Here is an 18,466-nt window from a genome sequence, read left to right as displayed (position 1 = left end):
GACTGAACCTTTACCTTGTGATCGTCGGACTGCAGGAGGTTTCGGAGCTCTCGTAGTTCGTTGTTGGCGCCAACGAAATTGGTACCGTTGTCTGAATAAATCGTTAGGCAGAATCCTCGGCGAGCAATGAATCTTCGCAGAGCAGCAATGAAGGCCTCGCTAGTGAGGTCGCTGACCAGCTCGATGTGGACTGCTTTAACTGCAAGACATATGAAGATTGCTACATATACCTTGACCTTACGTCGGTTGCGGTCCTTTCGTTCTTTGATGTGAAAAATATTTCTCGAATTAGAGAATTCTCCAGACATGCAGTTAGACTGGCAAGCATGTGTGGAGACAATTCAGCTGAAGGCTAATGTCTTTATGGTGGGTCATTGCGTGTATTGAGAATCGGGATGGCTGTAGGTTGACCGTTGGCTGCCAGGTAGCGAGGGATGGCGCGCAGATGTCCTACGCGACGTAACAGTCTGTATATAACCAACCTTATCAATATTGTCTAATTGTTCAAAGAGACGATAGAAACACGTAGATAATCCTAAATGAAAAGATAATTTCGATGTAGAATTGCTCGATAATATACTCGCTTTTTAAATTGTTCTTCTAGAAAGGATAGCAAATATAACTTATCGTATGGTTGATCTGTAGTTGTCACGGATAAATGAGAAGCCTCGCAATATTATCTAAAAATAACGATAAACTGAAATTTAAAAAGCGTTAAACACTCTGTGTGAGCATTCGAGGCATGGTCGCAATGATAGTTTCCGATAAAACGACCGAGGAAAGCGGACAAAGTGTTTCGCCCTTGGAACGTTCGCTCGAATTGCCAGGTTTTACCAAGTATCAAGAAGCGAGGCGCGTTCGCGTGCAACCGATTACGTAAGAAATAACCGGGAATAATGGATTCGAACGAAATTGAAACGCGAGCACACTCGAACGTGAAATTGTGTCGGGTTTAATTTGCCTCGACCAGCGTAGTTGTTAACAACGTGCGCCTCGTGTTAGACGCGAGCAAATTCCCGAATATCGGAGATACAGGGGAAACATCGAATTACTGGGAACAAACGGCCACCGATAGCAAACGCCGTAATGCCACGCACCTCTCTTTGTTCCTTTAAAGAAAACCAGTCACCATTTTAACTCGGTTATTGCAAGCTGTTTTCGCGACGAATTCCCCTGGCTCCGTTTAGACGAGCGAGATTGAAGGCACGTTTTCACGCACGCCAGCTTGAATATCGCCACGATCGTTTTTATGGTTTTGCTTCTAAATGCCTTTCGTTGGTTTAACGGTGTCGTAATTGTAGCGTGTAAGTATCGTATTGTAAACCGTCGACGTTATTTTTAACCGATCGTATTTTAGCGATAATTTCAGAGGGAAAACGAGTATGGCGCTATTTCTTTGTCTTTTTACTAGCTTTTTATACAGTCTTGGATAAGAGTTTCAGTAAGCTACTTATCGGACGAAAACGTTTCGTTTTTATGAATGAATACGCTGGGTATTATTGTAATCCTCTGATAATTGACGAAGAAACGAGTATAGTCATATTTCATTCTATACTATTTTCAAGTTATGTTTCTCACGTATTAAAATATTAAGCTATCTTTCAAATGGAAATGAAGAAATGTAGAGGAATGTTCGACGTTATTTTAATATTGTCGTTATTTCGTAAGTAGTATATGATCCGAAAGTAAATGATCATTTCGAAAAATATAGGCTTTGAGCAAGCTACTTTTGTTCTCTTCACAGGAACAAATTTTTCAAGTATATTATCAAATAGTATTTTAATAAATTTACTTCGTACTTTCTATTATCTTCGCGATATTTCAAAACCTTGTTTTACATAATTCCGCGCGTCTCGTATCGTACCCAGATCAGGGTTGTATTCGCTATAATATTTTTAAAGAACCTATGAGTTAAAAGATGGATAAACGAAGATAATATTCAAAGATTCATTTCCATGCAATAGTAGGTAGAAACATTTCCTAGAAATATATTCGGCTTTCATTTTAAGATGCATAACGTAGATAATTAAAAGCTTTTGCACAGCTTAATTATTCTAATTTGAAGATTAAAATTACATACAATTTTTGTTGCTACTCAAACACATACAAAAGCGTTTGCGCGGAGATTAACGACCAGTTCTTTAAATCTGAAGAGAGATCTTTCACGAAGTGACTCGCGGCCGGCATAATTAGCCTGATTAATTCAAATCCGAAGAGGAGGTAAAGAGACGTGAAAACCCTTTCAGTCAGACTGTCTCGCACCTCATAGACTGAGGTTTTATGTAAATAGACGTGTGTAAAGGGTAATGGCTCTTCCAAGTATTCCATTACGTTGTATTCGGCGGCTTGAATAAATTTAATCTCTAAACAATTACCTCCGTTAATATTCATGGCGAGTAAACAGTGTTATATCCGCGTTTATTGTCTGGCTACTGTTCGCTAATACTACTTACCGTAAGTATCTTCGCGATACTTAGACTTTTCACAATATCGCGTCATTTAAAATGAAGTGCGCTCTCATTTCTTAATAACGAGAAGAAAGGAAGGTTTCCAAGGCACGGCAGAACACGGAGGTGAAACATAACCGCGCGAAAGCACGCGTTTGGAGAACTTGAAACGAGTGGTCTAGTTATACGTGCGAGTATACACGCGATAATCGTACTCTGCTGTAACGGACTAACTCCACGATGGCAGCGTTCCCTTAAAAATCAACGATGGCCAGGCAAACGATCCCGCGTAATCTTAATCTTCGCGGACGGGGCAAGAAAATTGTCGTTAAGCATAGCTCGAGCACAATTCCGTGCACACAACTGCGCTGAAGAAACACGTGAGATCTGTGAAGACACGCATACCTGCTTAAGAGAAACTATAGCCAAGTTGCAACGTTCAAGCTCATTTCCTTGATCTAATCAAACTTTCTTCCTAAGGGTGTCAGGGAAACACGTTTGACGAGCGTTATCAAAAAGAGACCATCCCTTTCTTATCCCTCTTCCTCGATCTGCCGATTGCGTGGGACAAAGATAGAGAAAGATAGAACACAGTGAACTGGTTCTCCTATCGAGCACACGGAAAACCGTGCCGCCTTTTCGCAACCCCTTTTTCTCCGTGATAGAAAAAAAAGACACACACACAACCGGCTAACACGAACGTTCTTTTATCTCGGCCGTTTCCTTCGAGTTGATCCACCGGCGACGAAATGCCGGCTGATTTATAGCGACCTGATTTCAGCCCCCCCCCCCCTCCGCCAGAGATTCACCGTTTGTCCGGTTTATTTACGGTCTGAAAAAAGCTGAAGCGTTCCGGACCTCGCTTAGATAATTCGTTATTTATCCGGATACACGAGCTACGTACGAGCGAACCACGCCGTTTTCATCCCTTTTCATCGAATTGTCGCGATTCAACGACGCGCGGCGTTTTCCGGTCTTCAAAGCAACCGGCGGCTATTTATCTCCGGGGATCGAATGACCGGGTCGCGCCGTTTCCGGTCCTCGTGCCAACGAGATTTCCACCGCCAGGAAAGCGAACCACGTTGCATCGCGACGATTCTTCTCTTTTCAACGTGGCCGCTGTATAAGAAGGTGAAGAGACGGCGAAGCCAGTGAAAAGGGATTGCAGAGGAGAAGGATCGTGGTTAGAATCGTCGTCGACGTACGCTTTGGGGGTAAGGAAGTTTGAAAGAGGACAGAAAAAGAAATGACTCGGGGGAAGGGTGACGAGTAAGGGTTGTATTTTCTAAAGACGCTTACGCTTCAGCCATCCGCGAAGTCAGGGCGAGGAAACCAGGCTGCCGTCTATATTTACTCATTTTCTTTTGGGCGTTTGTCAAAGGGAGCGTCGTCTTGGTCGTCGCTCGGCGTAAAAATGCGCAGCTATTCCGTCTTGCCTAAAGGCTTAAGCTCGCATGCGGTAATCCACACACCGGTTCCAGCATCTCGTTTGGCAGCTTGGCTGGCTGATTCTCCCTCGACGCCCCCGCACACCTAGAAAATTTCGTTTAGACGCTTCGGGTTGGACGCGCGCGCAAAGGAAACGCAAGATCCGGCGTGGAATCTCGCTTACTCGAAAGGAAAGGGTCGATTTGAGGAATTCTCGTGGACAATCAGCGGAGTATGGATGCGCAGGAATTCTTATTATAAGGGATTTTTTTCTATTTTTGGTCATTCGATCAGTTCGCGTTATTCATTCTTTTATTATAGAAATTTATCTATTAGCTGTGAGCGTTGCTTGCATTTCCATATGTTTAAAATATCGATGAGCAGTCGAGCTTAGAATATCCAAGATTTTTGACACCCATTGCAACAATAAAATTATCGCTGCGTCTAACAGATAACGGTTTTTGTTCATTTCTACTTAAGATGATATTTCGTATGATTTTATGTTACTTATATACCTAAGGAAATGAAACCCACTTCGTAAAATATAACAAATACTTCATTTTATATATTACGAAAATGAAACGTAATTCAAGGAAAACGTAGTTTGTAAATTCTGAAATTTTATTAGATCGATGGTAACGTTGTGGCGCAACATTCTGTAGGAATCTTAAATTGGTTTCTTCTGAAACAAAACTCTTTGTTCTTATTTTCCGTCTTATCTGAGACGTGAAAGAAGATGAGTAATAGGAAAAGCTGTTTCTTCTTTTTTGCCAGATTTTTTATGTCACTGGGATGAATGCTAAGGAAGTTTTCGAGGGGGAAGTCTTCTTTTTGAGAACGATTCGTCGTCGATGACAGGAGATTGCGTCCCGTATATTCGAGGAAATAAATGAATAGCAAGATATAAGAGGATTGATTCGGTTTCTTTCACTGTAAAAAAATGATCGCAATTTGCTTTAACGGGCAGAAATATGTAACACGGTACATTTTTATACAAAGAAAGATCGATTTATTTTTGCACGATAATAAGTGAGAAGGAGAAAGGTAAAGGGATTTCGAAGAATGGGAAAAAGTATCAAGATCGTGATACGACGTATAGTATCCGAAGGAATTCCAAAAGAAAAGTAGAGACGTGTCTCGGACGATACTTGTGCAAAAATGGCCAAACTTAGAAGTTTCCTCGAGTTCTACTGCTTTCTTTGGCACATTCGACTCGTCTACGCTTTAACTATTTCCGTCTTGCTCCCGCCCATAAAAATCGCCTCTACTGATTCTCAGAAAGTCGACGAACTGATATAAAATTTGGCACGATTTCGTGGAAACTCTTATCTTTGCCAATAATATCTATTTCTATTATACTGTACAATAATCCTGGTTGTTTAACGCGTCTCTCGAAGATCGGACAACCTGGATTCATAAATCAGGGCCGAATTAAAAGGAATCCTAAGAAATCCTGTATAAATCGTGTTTTTTTGCGCGAGGAGACGGCAGTTTGGAGCCAAACGGAGGAAAAAGCGGTGCGAAAACGGGCGAAACAAGGGCAAGGAACTCGCAACGATCCACGGAAAAGGAGAGCTTTTTCTCGTGGAACGTCTGGTCCTCGCGAGCCCTTCTTAAAGTCGACGTGTTCGCTAGACATTTTTTTGACGGAAGGATACAAAGTATCGTGTGAACGAATCGCTTGAGCATGCTATAGAACGATCCTGTTAACTTCGTGTGTCCTGATAAAGGACGATCGATTTGGAATTTGGACACATAGAATTTTCTTCGTTCAATTTCAAATATCAGAAACTTCCAAACTTTGATTTGCGCATCCTCGTACTTTCACTAACTAGATTCAATCTATAATCTCGTTTAAATTAATTAGGACGCTCGAATGCAAACTACTTGAAATCAAATCGTACGATTAATAAGAGCAGATGTAGAAACTAGAACGGATACTTCAGTTGCATACACCGAAGTCGTCTGAATTCAAGCTATTTGAACCACGTTGTCACTGCGAACTAGGTATTTTACTTAACTTGAAATATAAATTCAATTTGCTAGATAACGTAGACAATGCTACTTGCTAGTTGCTGATATTAGACCTTTTCATTTCGGATTTCTACAATTGATATGCACGATACATATTTTCATCAAACGTCTTGCGGCTTCTATTCTCTGATTAGTTTCAAACTTTGCGAATGTAACCATGACAGTGGTTCCTCGTACAGTGCTAATGTGATTTCAGAATGTTCCATGTAACACAAGCGACATGTGAATAATTTAAATTCATATAAATACGTATAATTACATTATACAACGAACGATAAATTACCATAACTGTCTGAGCACTGATTAGCGTCAATTTAATTAACACTAGCGAATTTTAAAGATACGTCGCCGCTAACGTAATTCACTTAAATTCGCAGACGGTTTAGTGTTTCGTTGGACAAAGACACTGGTCCCTTGTTCGTGAATCTTCGCGAGACTACACTAAGGTCATCCACTTTGGACGCCGCGGTAAACGTCGGTCGAATTGTATTTCGGATTCGCGGCGAAGTTAGGTGGTCTGCCGACGTCGAGATCGTATTTCGATCAAGCGCTGGAGAGAACCGCGAGACGCGGTTTTATGTGCTCGCCTGGCGATAAAGAAAATATGCCGTGGCATTCCTTGCAAATATTCTCGCCAGCTATCTTCGAGATTACTACGATAGAACGTCGCTGCGCGGACACACTTGGCTAAAAACCGAGATACACACGCGATTCACCGATGGATTTTGTTGCTACTCGAAACTTCCTCGCGTGCATTTACGTGCCAAGAGTGGTTGCCGGATTGTAAAGTTACCGCTGAAGGGTCTGCGGTGTCGTATGTTTCGTGAAAACTTGCTGCTCCTGTTTCTCGAGATTGAAGTTAGCTTAGGAGAAGCAGCGGGGTATCCACTTGCGAGCCGTTTCGTTTACGAATCGATGTTGAAAGGATCTACCGAGGGAATGCTTAAGTCGCAATTGCACTGGCTTGCAGATATTTTGGAAATTTGATCGATGAGATCGATCCACATATACGAAACGAATTTTTATGATCGTCATCTTACATACGTTGCACTCTCCTTAGTTGAGATTCTTTGTCAACAAACTATTCATTCTATTCTGCAATGAGATCATTCGAGCCCCTAGAACATCGAATTTCTCGTACTTAAATGAATTCTATAATAGTCAGAATAGATGATAGTGCGACTATGTTACGTTTGATGAATAAACTAGAACATTCCAGTGAGATTCGTTATTATTTGTTCACTCTTCATCGACACATTGGGCCCATTATCTTGTCGAACAATGGTCCGTAACTAATGAATTCCGCATACTGTTCGCCAATTCACTTTTAGTACTCAACTAAAAGCAGAATTTATCGATGGTATTCATTGAATTATATATTTTCCGCTTCCGCTAAATAAGGAACACGCATTTAACTACTAATACTCCACTAATCTATAGTGCTAATTACCGCGTTAATAGTAAATCATTTCCTGTATTCTTCTACATATACAGCGATTATATCGCCCTGTTACGAAACTGTTGAAGGTCACTGCTTTTAAGAAAACTCTACATCTGGTCTTTTTAGCTTTCTACAGCATTGAAGCCATCGACAGCGCATAGACAAAAGACTGCGACGAAGGCAGGCCATAAACAGTCGAAAGGCGACGTTGGCTTCAGGGTTTTTTCAGTTATAGAGTAACACTGCTAGCGTGCGGATCTGGACCAGCTCATATTATTATTTCAACTTTTGTATCTTTTTCACTTCCGTATTTCAAATATATTTTCTACCTTATAATTTATCCACGCGTCTCTCTCATTATACATCTAATAACCTCAACAGAAACAATGACTAAATATTTTACAATTGCAAAATAGAAAAGAAAGAAATGCTAAAACATCGGTTTTCTCGGATATTTTAAAATGCCGGCAAAGTATTTTATCGAAATTGTTCTATCTATAGCAGCGTTGGCGAACGTAGGCTGAAACATCAGAATCTGAAGCAGTTCGTTATCCACGGTCAAAGAATCGTTGCCCATTCTCGAAACGAAAGCGATATCCCAGCTAGGGGTTAGGAAAAAATTATGCGGCTAATCAAGAATCGCGAGTGTCGTTCTCCGGCCGATGTATCACTGAGGATCCGCCGCAAGAAATGGCCGGATCGCTCGAGTCTCGGGTCAAGGGGTGGTTTTAGAAGGCAAAGGAGGGTGGCTGGTACGTGGAGGGCAACCGCAGCCCACATCCGACTTTATGAACCGCCATCACTCATAGAATCTTCGCCGCAATCTTTCGTGAGAATCCCTTAGAGAGGCTTGCACGGGGAGAAAAATGTCCGACGGTTTGGAGAATCGATGAGTTTGCATTAAACATCTCCAACCGACCTCCGAAAGTCCGAAGAGAGGATACTCTCTCTCTCTCTCTCTCTCTCCAAAATGATAGCCCTGCATAGCCCTACAGTTCCTCAGGAATCACGAATCCACGCTTCCAAGAGATAGAAGGTATAAGAACAGTGGAGCGAGTTTGGAATCAGGAGAACCGAGCTACCTAAGAACCAACCTAGACTATGTAGGCCAGGCACGTGCCATTCGCATTGTTAGGAAAATGTTTCACCACTGGTGAAAGGGCTGAGAGAATAGAATCCTGCTAGAAGAGGTTCAGTTTGGAGTATGGAGAAGGAGAGTTGTAAGTGGCACGTATGGAGCGTTTTATCTGTCGATGAGGATGGCGATTCAATTAAAATTCTTTAATTTCGAAATAATTGAATCTTGAAATGTTGAAATCTTTGGAATGCCGAGCTTCCTGGCCTGCAAAATTTCAAGACTTTAAAATTACAAACTTTCAGATGCCTAGAATTTTTAAATTTCAAATCTCTTTTAATTTTCAAACTTCCGACATTTTTAATTTTCAAATTATTGAGATTCCTAGTGCCCCACTTCCTGAAATTTCTAATTTCCGGATATCTTTTAGACAAAATTACGAACCTTCGAATCCTTGAAATGTCGAATTTTCAAACTTTCAGAATTTTATATTTTAAAATTCTTATCTTGAAACCTTTGAAATTTTAGATCTTCAAAATTTCAAACATTCAAACCTTCAGATCTTCCAAGTAACAGATTCTCAAATCTTTGAAATTTTCGATGTCCAATTCTTTGAATTTAAAAAATTTTGATCCACGAAATTTCTTGTTTCATTGCTTCGACGTGAATAGGTTTCTGTATATTTTAACCAAGGGTAGAACTGTGGAATATTTTTTACAAGATCGTACGGTTTGTTTGGTAGAGTATACATATATGTGATAAAATGCATTAGCGGAGTTTCAGCTACAAAGCGCAAGCCATCCACGGACACAATGTTCCCAATCGATATATTTCATTAAAAGCGACGGAAAAGGAAGATATTAATCAAGGAATATTTGAAGAGAGAAAATACCAGCTAGAAAAATATTTCTCGTTTCACTGCACACTAAAAACGAGCCAGTTAATAATCTTCCTTTTTCCTTTTTACAACATCCAACCGAGATACGAGATTGTTAGGTTCGCATTGCTGGAAAATTGACTTCGAAAAAAGGTCCACTATTTTCTTCTGTTAAAATGATTAAATAATGTTGTAGTAGTTCTCTTGAGTTTATGATTCTAATCACATAAACGAAATGCTTGAAGAATTTACTTTTATAGCCTGGTGCTCTGATCGTAGAAAATTTAGGAAATTATTGCTTAATTTTTTTAAATAATTATATCTCTAAGAATTATTGACTCATGTGGTACCTTAGATTTGAAAGAATCGTATGCTTATAAAACTCTAAAGAATTACTATAATTTATAATTAATATAATTTTCTGTTATTTAATGAATTGGGAAAACGTGAAAGGATTTTCAAAGAACGAACTTGTGTAGCTACTCGATGTTACTTAAAACTCTATGGAAATACATTGCCTTTGAATCTTTTTTTAATTCTACATTTTTGAATTCTCCGTTAAAAATGTTAATTAGTTGATTATTACCTTAGCAATTTAAAATCATTATATTATATTCTGTCTCCATAAAATGTATACAAATTTTCAAATAACATATCAACGAGTAACTTGTGTCAGATAAAAATAAATTTGTTGGAACAATTCTCCAGTGTTTGTAACGAGTTGCCATGCCAGTTGGTATCTATCATGCCAGTTGGCTCATCCCACAAATGCCCCTGTTCGCGACATTTTCTATGGGTCGTAGCTCAGTCACGTAGAAACGTAATGTGTATCGTTTACGTGTCCCACGGTATTTGTTCTTCCATTTCTCGAACCGTTCGTGCTATGTACCTTTACGCTATTATCCGTGGAACCGAATGCAAACGCGTGGACCGCGCATAGTATACGATGCCCAGGAGAATACGTTCATTTTCATCGAATGTTGGGAAAGGGGGGGAGGGGCTTGCATTCGATGCGACGCCAGACAATGCTTTTTAATCGTACGCCTCTTTTTTCAAATTGAATATCCATTGACGATATACTTCCCACAAATTGTACCTGGGCTATTACATAATGGGTTTGATATATGCCGATATTTATTGGCTGTTATAGCGATACACTGGGATTCGTAGTACGATTGAAGCCAGAGACATGGTGTTTCATAAAAATTCATTCATTTACTTCTCTCAAATATGCATTTATACCGTATTTATTTGCATATACACAAAAACTGCAAGCTGTCGCTATTTTATCGATGTAGAAGACGCGGGTCGGTTGGACTATAAAAATATGAACCTTTATGCGAAGTTTATTTCTGCTTTCGGTGGAAGAATAATAAACATGTTTCGTATAAAACAGGAAAGGGGAGAGGGAGAGGAAGTACGGAATTGAAAGAAAAAAGAGAAACAGGGAAGAAAATGATACGAAAGAAAGGAAAAAATAAATGTGAAATGAAAGCAGAGAAAAGGAAAATGGGGTAGAAACGGGAGAAGGACAAAGAAGAAAGAGAAGAAAATGGATATGGGTTAGTTTAACTTGCAATTACACAGATGAGACACCATTATTACTATTTCAAGTTACTGTTACTTCCTATCGAGCAAGCGTATAGTTACTCAACAAAAATCGAGCGGTCGACGACTCCATCAGCCATAAATTGTTGATTAATTCAGGAATCGTCCGGAGACTTGTTTCGAAAGTAGAATAAACCGCGGAATTTCTTGAGATCCCGGGGGCGGGACCCCGGGGGGCCGTACGTGTCCTGCGGGTCGAAAGTAAGTAAAAAGTAAAACGAGAAAGGCAGCAGGGAAGAAAAACGAGGACGCCGAAAGTACAAGGCTCGCCCAGAGCAATAATAATATCGGAAAGGTCGAGCTTATACTGCGGCGAGGTTTTCCCGATAGTTCGAACCTGGCGAACTTTCTGCCAAAGTTGCGAAGCTTTAAAGCGAAGGCTTTAACGGGGCTTCGCGCCTCGCGAAACTCTTCTTTCCTTTCCTTCTCCCGTGGAAACTCGCGTGAAGAAAGAGGAAAAAGGACAGCGAAGAAACTGAAGGAGGAAAAGAAAGGGTTGAGAATAAAAAACAAATTGGAAGAAAGAAATGATAGGTACAAGAAGAATGCTCCTGAAAGTAAGTTCTGCTTATATATATATATATATCGATCTTAAGACGCGCTCGTAGTTCATTTTCTGGTGCACTTGACTGTTTTACGTTCCCTTTGGAATTTTTATCATTCGCTGTATTTATCTTACCGATCGAGAGTGGCCGGATGGAATAAATTGTTTTGGAAATGAGCACCTACGAATCGGCACGTGAGAGCCATATATCCCCCACTGGCATTCGCGAATCGAGTGAACGTTTAATTCGTTCTCTACGAGCACCCCTAAATAGGCTTTGTCTGTTGTGGCCAACTTCTCGAGCGTTAGCACGGGATATTCATGCCCGTTTATTCGTGCCTCTGCGCGAGTCTCGCCTGGCATGGACGCATTTAATAATTCATTCGGATTAATGCGAATTGCACTTGAATACATAAAGATCTCGCCGCGTGGATGGATTCATATTTGATCGTCATTTTAATTGGGCTTGTTTTCAGTTCGCTGGAAGTATCAACGCGTGTTAATCCCTGTTATGTCGTTCTGCTTCGCCGAGACGCAGCCACTAGGAACGAGCTATTCGAAAAAATCGTCAACCGTTTGTTATCTTCGAATAGTATATTACTAGGATACTATATTGATAAATATTTAAATGTACACGTAAATGATTGGAAGCAAAATGGCGAAAATAGGCAATTACTTTTCCAGTTGCACCTATACCAAACTTTCTGCCAATTTGTGTTGACGATTTAACAATTAAGAATTCATACGGTAGGGTTTCATAGTAATTCACGTTGTTTTTATCGATTTTGGAGTAGGAATGTTTTTAAGGAAATATAACTTGCTTGACTTTTTCTTAAAAATCTTTCGTTGCAATGAAACAGCGATTCGAAACATTTGACTGCTAGTGTATACGCTTCTAGCTGTCGAAGTTTGAATTTGAAAGCAAAGAGGCATAATTATTAAGACAGTTTAGCTCCGAAAACAGATATAAATGCAATTTTGCTATATTGATTGACAACATACTGAATTTTGAAACTGCTTTCCTCTAAAAAAAAAAAAAAAAAAAAATATAAAAATGTGACTTATCGTGTCTTTCCCCCGTAGCTCTCGAATGTTTTCTACCCCCCAACAAATAGAATGTCGATATTTGAACAATACAGTCGATATAGAGTCAGAGAGACGCCGGATACAATCTCTTCGAAAGAGCAACCGAAGATTTCGATCACGTCGAAGCGTAATGGTCAGTAAATAACAAATGACCCATGTCTGAATGGGAGGGGCAGTCATCATCCTTCATCGGAGTAATAGTCGAGGAGATGCTTTGGAACTTTTGTGAGCGGGCCAACGAAGGCGCTCGTCGTTTCCTTATTCCCATTCAAGCGGCGCGAAGGGGAAACTTTTGCCACCGATTCCGGGCCGAAGCTTCTGTTCTAATTTCCACTCGATGATAAATCGGTAATAAGTCTGTTCAACGGCTGCAACTTTTCTTCTCTCGCCTTCATCGTAGAGCGTTGCTCCGTGGCTTTCTTACTCGTCGAACAAACATACCATTGGTTCTCACCAAATTTTTCTCGCGCGTCTTCCGGGCCAAAGCAACGCGCTTGTTTACCCAGTGGAATTGTTGCCGATGGCAAGTGAAAATTGCGGGATGCTTTCGTTGCAACATTCATCGATTATTCATTCAGGAATATCCGATGAAACCCTGTTTTCCGTAACGCGATTAAACAAACGCTTAATTTGCATGCCACTCGAGCCGGAGTCCACTGGAATTGGAAACACAGAGAAACATATATACGAAATCCTCGAACGAATCTACTTTTGTATCCTGTTGATGTATAGCGTTTTCTTCGTCTTTGTGTGAGTATATTTTAATATTAGAGTAAAACCAGTCTCGGATCTACATAAGGTGATAGGTTCGAAGTGAAATAAGCAATGAAATATACATAATCGTGTTTCGATCTCCGAAGAAGCTCTAAGAAACGAGTCGTATAAGGCTGTAAAAAAAGATCTTAGAAAGTTCCAAGAGGATGCAGAAACTAGCTTTCGTCTCTAGTCGTGTTACAAAGGTTTAACAATTAGCCCTAACACATGTAGCCGTAGCAAATTGTAAACGTTGATCCTCAAAATAGCCAAATGCCTCGCCACGTACAATAAACTCGCTAACGCTGGTTACGTAATGTAATGGTTTCCTGATTGGAATTTCCTCGAGTCGATCCGTGCTCGATTTTGTACCCCCCGCTCCCCTCACTCGCAATCGATTTGCGTTAACTGAACAACGTACACTGCCGGCGATGTTTCGTTACTAGCGAAAAACAAATATCAGAGATATTTTGTTGCAACGTTTCGATATCATAAAGAATTTGTTATTGTTTTTTCGAATGGCGAAACGATTTGATGAACTGTGCAAATTTTACGAGACGTGATGAATGTTTGCTAAATGTACAACACAGTCGTGCACCCTGTTATTTATTGAATACAATGTGGAGAGATTGCGTATCTATACGTATCGCGTGATGGCAGAGTGTTCACATTTGAAAATTTTATTAAAAAAATGTATTAAGAAACGAAACTGACACCACAGATTTTTGTAATTTTATTGTGACAACTAGACAGTAAAGGAAGTTCCGATCAGACTTGAGACTTTGCGATCGTTTTAATTAGTTTTTTTTTTTTTTTTAAATTTGCAATACAGGCGGACAGACGTATTTACGTTCGAATCTTCGAGGACGTACTTACACCGTCGTTTTGAACATCCTCGCGGGACCCGGACGTCCGTGAATTTAACCGCTGACTTAGCTTGAGATACGACGTTCCCTCGATGCACGCTAATGGTCTTCGAAAAGTTTAATCTGTACTTGGGATATCGTATGCATTAGCGACGTACTTGTATTATAAACTTGGTTACTCTTACGCGGCAAGTTTGATCATCGATACAACTTGAACGTTGCTGGAATATCGTTAACGACACGGTAATCGGTTCTCAGCTGTTCCTTTCAGGTGCTTGATGAAACATATGATCCTATAATACGTGGGCTGCTGAAACGATAGGAATGTCGCGTATAGAATTCCAACATGTTTCATTCACATTGAAACAACGTTAACTTTCAGCCAGATTTTTACGCTTTAGATATAAATTGGTACGTATTATTTTAACGCGTTGTCTACAATAACTCTCGAAATTTTTCAACAATTCACATCTCCCTTGTTTTTTTTTTTCTACGTATGTCGAAAATTTTATTCGTCTTCCGATAAAGATTAGAACAAACAAGTGGCAACTACTGTTTAAAATTACAAGAAATTAATTCATTGGACATAAGAAAAAAACGTATAAAACACTTCAGTGCCATAATTATATTCCGACTATCTTATTTCCCGATCATATCACCTTCATAGAAATATTACGCATACAGCACACATTTTGTCCATGCGCACGCAAAGCTCCACGTATCTTGTTTAAATTATTCTTCGCTAGCTACCAATTACTCAATGGACATTTACTCAGTTCTCTGTCATTCGTCACCTATATTAATTCACATTTCAAAAGACGTTCCGCGATTGTTAAGCTTCAGATTATTCAGCAGTAGAATGTTGTTTGAATGTTGTCCCGCGAGCAAATAAAACAGAAGCATAGAGTTGACAAACGCAAATACATTTCCGTGAAAAAGTGCAGTAGCAGTTGAGTAATTAACAGAAAGTTGCAACGTAATCTCTACGGTTAAAGACAATCCCGGTGATTAATGCACCTTTCTGTCTCGTTCTGATGACCGATTTTATACCCGGCAAGGGACGTACCATTATTAAGCGAACTTTCAACCTGAACGAATCCCACGGTTCCAGCTGCTGCATTTTAATCTGCAAAGTCCGGTCGCATAAACGGCAGTCGGATATTCCAAATAGTTGCGCATATGTTTGCAGGACAGTATGCCCCGTATAGTTTCGGCGAAACTTTCTCAACGTGGAAGAGAGTACACGTTCGTTTCAAGATTTAATAACTTTTTAAACTATACGTGCTACGAATTCGCAACTGTGAACTTTAAAATCTATGAAACTACCTCTAGAGACGGAAACTGGAGAAGACCGATCCTTCAGCTCGATATTTTTATCATTGAGCATTTGGTAGTTCGATAATAGAATAATGCTTCGTATACATTAAGAGCTTATATATTGTGCTATTCAAAAAGTCCGTAGTCCTTTCTTCGTGCGTTTATATCCGATAATATTCAGCAGAATTCATTGTATCTCAGCGCATTCATTGTATCTACACTGCGTACTCTTGCAGTCTGCATAAAGATTTATTTCAGCCGTTAAGTGTCATAACAAGTTTGAAAATATTTTATTACTTTGCATATTACATGCATTTTGTACGTTTCCGCATTTTTCTTGTTTCTCGTAAATGCATAGAAGTTCGCAATCCAGTTACAACGGATACGTATTCTGACAAAATCTATTTGTAAGAATAGCTTTGTTGCAAGTTGCGAAACGCTTATAAAATTTCTAAAATCACCATCTCTCGTTTATGTTCTTCTTAGATTCTTTCTGATCTTTGATATATCCAGAATCATTATTTTCTATACTATTTAAGGAAAGTTACAAGTGTCATACGAACGATATAAAAATTCGTCGACCGCGAAAGAAAACAGGGAAGAGAAATAAATAAGAAGCTTCTGCATAGCTCGTGCCATCTTTTCCTGCCAGGATGCATCGTCGCACACTGATGAAATTGGCGAACGAAACGGTAGCAAGCTTCGATGCCCTCCCACGGTGTGTTAGTGTGCGAATCTGTTTACCGGTTCTATTTACGAGGTTGGGCAACCGTGTAAACCATTCTGCTAATAGAATATGCCCATATTCTGGCCCCGTAGGAAGCATAAGGGCTCAGACCCGTAACGAGCAAGCTCAGCACTGGCGCGTTATCGCGATTTTCCCCGGTTACACTCGGGCCGAGTTTCAACTTTACACACAACGAGCTATCCCGTGCAATCTGCCTCGTTCCTGGCCGAAACTATTGAGTTATTTAGCAGTTCCGGGACGATTATTGAAACGAACCTCGAATCGCAGCCTGATTTGTGGAACGGAATGCTTGCACTAGAGTTAACTCCACGGATTGGATAACGTCGTACCCAGTCATACTTTATGGACTAATTTAGGTTGTTTGCGAGATTGTATGTGAACTACGATCTGCATGGAAACCGTGCTTTGTTGGTGAATTAGTTTTTCAATATTTATTTCCTAACTCTGCCGTTTCTACTTTAGTTTGTGACTATGTATTCGGAATTATAAAGTGAATGTTATTCAAACCACAAGCCAATTATAGTCGCATAATCTACGAACTGCATGTAAACGACACTTAACTCCGTTATTTTTAATTTTACATGTTCGCAATTATAAAATGGAACATAGTGCAAATTTAAAACAAGTCATGGGATCGAGTTAGTCAGAAACTATATTGATCAAAATATTTGATGAATTTTGTTAATTTCACTTGGAATTTTCTATTATTATACTATTTTCTTGCTAAGAAAAGAAAGAACTTACGAGCAAGTCATTTGTTTCTGGGGGATTGAATATCAATCATATACCTGTGTAACGAAATCAAAAAATTTATGAGGAGTGAAGCTCATCAATCTGGTTCAGTTATACAGATCTCTTATTTCACTCGTAAATAATCTTCTTGGATTTTTTAATTTTCAAATATTTGTACGAATGGACAGAAATATTATAGACAAATTTTCGTGACTATTCACGTTACAAACTGTTTAATGTTTTATTCTTGGAGCTAATAAATCAATCGTTTCTGTAATTACTAGAATCAATGTTTTCTAGACAAATTGTTTTCTACGGAGATAAATGGTCGCATATTATTATATCTGTTTTTCACCATATCTCTTCAATCATAATTATTTATGTGTGGTAAATTTACGTTCATATTAAACGACGATACTTTTTTACCGTTAATTATAATTTGAGAATGAAAGAGATGAAAATGTTTTTAAGTGAAACGACGTTTTAGTATGGAAAAGATATAAATAGTTAGGTAGGAACAGTTTTAATTAGAATCACATTTGATAGTAAAATATACGCAGAGCAATTGAGTTGGTCGCGACACGACTCTGTTGAATATTTTAATTGAGTAATTAGAATCCCCTGTTTCCCCTGGCTTCGTTCTTCTTCTATTCTCCGTACCCCAATATTCGTTTCAAAGGACGAACTGAATTTCCTGCTCCCAATGCTACGTAGGATGGCAAGTACTGATTAGAAAAGGGGGAAACAAGCCGGTTCACCAGGACATTTATATCCAGTGACCCCTGTTGAATTACTAAAACGCGACCGATATTTAATTACCCCGACTCCATTTGCCCGAGCGTTAATTTTAATTCAATCAATTAGCGGATTACGTGGCACTAACCGTCGAATATTCCTATGAAATTAGCTTTTATTAATCCTACTAAAATAATATGAACAATATCCGAATCTATTCTATTACATCGCTATTGACGCTTTGGGCATTAACTAAATGTTCCAAACGTTAAAGAAGCATCTTGGATAAATTTATTCGAAACGTGTACGAAGCGTATAAATTAACGATGGATTAATAATTAAACTAAAGCAGCAGTTATTATTGGAATTATTAAAATTATATCAGTAATATGTTTTATTATTTGTTAGATACATTTATTGTTATTATTAATATCAGAAGATCTTCTACGAGTTTAAAAGAATTTTGTCATCTTGCCTTGTAATAAAGAAATTAAGGAAAATAGTTTTATAAAATTCGGCAATCATAAACTGCAATTTTATCATTTGTCTTTTGGCTTTTCTTGTTCTGTTATTATACCAGTGTCCACGTGTAACTATGATTATAACAAATAGAGAGTCGTACTATTTGATATCGTACGATGTCTGACAAAAGAATGCTACAAACACTTCAAAGAACCTAATATTATGCGAATCGATCGTTTTGTATCATCGACGAAGCTTTAAACGTGAACGAGAAGATCGAGAAATGTGAGAGGTGCATCAAAATCGTCGATTG

General features: G+C 39.2%; 1 protein-coding gene across 13 annotated transcripts in view; it reads left to right on the top strand.

The window, feature by feature from the left end:
- Positions 1–18,466, top strand: part of LOC122574256 (basement membrane-specific heparan sulfate proteoglycan core protein-like) — a 298,381-nt gene that overhangs the window by 59,388 nt on the left and 220,527 nt on the right. The gene's annotated exons all lie outside the window — the stretch shown is intronic.

Source organism: Bombus pyrosoma, linkage group LG13 (genome assembly GCF_014825855.1).
Source record: "Bombus pyrosoma isolate SC7728 linkage group LG13, ASM1482585v1, whole genome shotgun sequence".
NCBI classification, from domain to species: domain Eukaryota; kingdom Metazoa; phylum Arthropoda; class Insecta; order Hymenoptera; family Apidae; genus Bombus; species Bombus pyrosoma.
The sequence above is the reverse complement of the archived record's forward strand: the minus strand, read 5'-3'. Positions and strand labels throughout refer to the sequence as shown.